The sequence below is a fragment of the Eptesicus fuscus genome, chromosome 10 (genome assembly GCF_027574615.1).
Source record: "Eptesicus fuscus isolate TK198812 chromosome 10, DD_ASM_mEF_20220401, whole genome shotgun sequence".
Classification (NCBI taxonomy): domain Eukaryota; kingdom Metazoa; phylum Chordata; class Mammalia; order Chiroptera; family Vespertilionidae; genus Eptesicus; species Eptesicus fuscus.
Genome location: NC_072482.1, coordinates 65,567,190 through 65,570,593, shown reverse-complemented (window position 1 = coordinate 65,570,593; position 3,404 = coordinate 65,567,190). Strand labels below are relative to the sequence as shown.

The window sequence follows — 3,404 nt, the reverse complement described above, 5'->3', positions numbered from 1 at the left end:
TGTATGTGCTTCCTTTTACATGACTGGCAGTGCAGTGAGTTTATTTCCACCAGCATCACCACAAACACAGACATGTGAGTAATGCATATGTAACATCGATGTTACTATGTCACCAAGCAATAGGAATTTTTCAACTCTGTTATAATCTTACAGGACCACGGTCGTTTATGTGGTCCACCGTTGACTATGCCGTCATTATGCAGCACATGACTGTATTTCATTGTCTGCTCTTTAAAACCAAGTATCTCTGAACATCTGATTTTGCAATCTCCACTCACTTATCTCACGACAGTTTCTTTTATTAATTAATTTTAAAAGTAATCTACTAGTATAGTTTTTCAATATGTTATATTATAAAACTTAACATTTCTTCAACAATGTGTTCATTTTTTTCTTATTTTGACATTCTCATAGCTCCAAGTAGCTCTCAAACTTGAGCAGATATCATGGTTACCTGAGGAGCTTGTTAACATGCAGATCATGCCTTCCACCCCCAGAGTGTCTGACTCAGTAGGCTTTTGGGGCTGGTGGTGGAAATTTGCATTTTTCACAAGTTCCTAGGTGATACTAATGCCTCTGTCCTTGAGTCCACACATGAGAAGCACTGATCTAGATAAAAATTGTAAAAGATGGTGGTAGTATGGACTAAGGCAGTGGCAGTGGAGATGGAGAAAAGGGGATGCACTTAACCTACACAGGGTATCCCCCAAAATGTATACACACTGTAACAGCTAATAGCTCAATTTGGAAAATGAAATGTATTTTAATAAACACTGCCTTTATAATTATTCAAAGAGTAGGTATACATTTTTGGGGGATACCCTATATTTAGAAAGTAGAATTAATTAGGCTTATCCAATGTTTCGGTGAGAGTGATGGTGTGGGAGGAGAAGGAATCAAGCATGTCTCTGAAGTTGGTAGCTTGAACAAATACACGGATGCCACTGAGTACTACTGAAATGGCAAGTGAGCAAGGTGGGAGGGTTGGATTGTAGTGAAAAGTCATATATTCTATTTAAAGTTTAAATAAAATAATTTTAAAATGTCAAACAGTGTCTGTCATAGCCTAGATTTTCAGTAAATGATAGATATTGATATTACTGTTGTTATTATTATCTTTACCATTAAAACAGAATAGTTCTAATGACCCCACCCTACTAGAGAAAACCTCCTAAATTCATTACTCAACAGCCACATTCCAGAGCTAGGAATTACTCCTTTGTGTAACTCAAGACATTTAGGTATAAACAAGGAAATTTGATAGATATCTTCATGGTATGAGTGGGTAAAGGAAGGAAGAGTAAAGGGAAGGAAAATGGGAAAACAGTTCTAATTCAGAGAATTATCATTTGCCTTATCACAGACAACCTCACAACAGCCATATTAAATAGGTGGAATTATCTCATCATACAGATGAGATAAATAACTTGCCCAATAAACCACTTGCTCTTTCACTCAAGTCTTAAAAAAATTTAGTAAAAGTTTAAACCAGCTTTCCTGACCCCATTAACTTTGTGCCTACTACCAAACTCCAACTTGACTGCTAAGCAATTGGCTGGTTACCTTCCTTATGTCAGAATGATGACCTCAGCAGGTTACAGGCAACACTCTGCAATGTCTGGATTAGTGACTTTTAATCTTTAGTTCTCCTGACTCAGAATAAGAACCACTTTTTACAAAGCAAGCCAGCATTTACATGTATATGTACACGTGCGACTATATGTACATGCATTGTACACATATATATGCAGCAATATGACTGAGACTAACTTTCAAGAAGTAAGTTTTTGTGATAAGTACATTGTCAATATTTATACTCAGTGAATGCACTCTGATAGTTTTCTTCTTATTCATGGTAATGAAAGTTTATCAGGACTCACAATCAGTTTTGAGTCTCTAGTAGATGTCTGGAAAATCTTCTAGATCCCTTTCTAAAAGAGGATTTTCTAGAAGAGGATCCTTTGGAATTCCTCCTCCAACATCATAACAATGCCAATGAGCTGGATACGAGAGAGTCCCATGGAAAGGGAAAAAACGAGAGCAGGATTTTTGTATATTTTCTGTACACGCATCTTTAATGGAGCATCTATACTTGCCTACCTTCCCGAGCTTGGTGAGAATCAAATACAATCTAAATGAAAGCACTTTTAAAAGTAATCAGGATGTCTACCTTTGATTTTGCTCCGTGTAGCTGTGCTCACTTAGGCTGATCATTCAAGTCCTCTGGAGCTCATTTCTTCATTGAAAAATAAGGGATTTGACCAAGATCACCTCATGGGCCCTTTCCCACTCTATGCTAAAAGCTTTCTGTAAATGGGACTCTGAAATAGTATGATGATGATTGTGATGTTGATGATTAGTCTTTCATATTTTGTTAAAAAGTCCCAAGGGAATTTTTGGAAATAAAGATGGGCGTTAACTAAAGGAAAAAAGACTAAAATTTGGGAGAATAATCAGACTCATTTTGAGGAGTCGTCGCATCATGAAGTAGATGAGTAAAGAGTTTCAGCTTCATTTTTAAAATGGCCAACTAAACTATTCTTGTTCAAGAAGTAAAAAAGTGACTACTCAAAATTTCATGTTGCTGTACAGAAAACAAAATTATTGTTATCAAGCTCTTCCCATAAGTGGCCAGAGGTGACCTCTGAAAAGTTCACTATTCACTTTACCCAGAAAAACCCACAAAATTATGCAAATCAAGAGGTTCAAATCTTCATGTTCACTTTAAGAACACTCGTGAAACTTCCCAGGCCATCAAGGGCATGCATATCAAAAAAGCCACCAGTGCCTGAAGGATGTCACTCTACAGAAGCAGTGTGTGCCTTTCCGTTATTACAATGGTGGCATTGGTAGGTGTGCCCAGGCCGAACAGTGGGGCTGGACGTCGAGTCAATGGCCCAAAAGAGGGCTGATGTTTTTGCTTCACATGCTTAAAAATGAAGAGAGTAATGCTGACCTTAATGGTTTAGATGTAGATTCGCTGGTCATCGAGCACATCCAAGTGAACAAAGCTCCCAACATGTGACACAGAACTTACAGAGCTCATGGACAGGTTAACCCATACACGAGCTCTCTCTGCCACATGGAGATGTTCATTAGTGAAAAACAGCAGATTGTTCCTAAACTAGAAGAGGAGGCTGCACAGAAGAAAAAGATATCCCAGAAGAAACTGAAGAAACAGAAATGTATGCCCTGGGAGTAAATTCAGAATAAAGTAAATGCTAATGAAAGAAAAAAAAAATTATTGTTATCAACATTCTTTCCCACCCCCTCCCCCAAACATTACTTATCTCAGTTTTCTATCCATTTATTAGGGAGCACCGGGTAAAGGAGCCTGAATATCTAGGGTGGATGGATTTCTATAGGTTTAATTATACTGATATGTGTGTATGTGTTGTTGCTAA

General features: G+C 37.6%; 1 pseudogene; it reads left to right on the top strand.

Annotated features, from left to right (window-relative positions):
- Window positions 1-2,654: 2,654 nt before the first annotated feature.
- On the top strand, window positions 2,655-3,202 carry LOC129150448 (60S ribosomal protein L17-like; annotated as a pseudogene).
- Window positions 3,203-3,404: the final 202 nt, after the last annotated feature.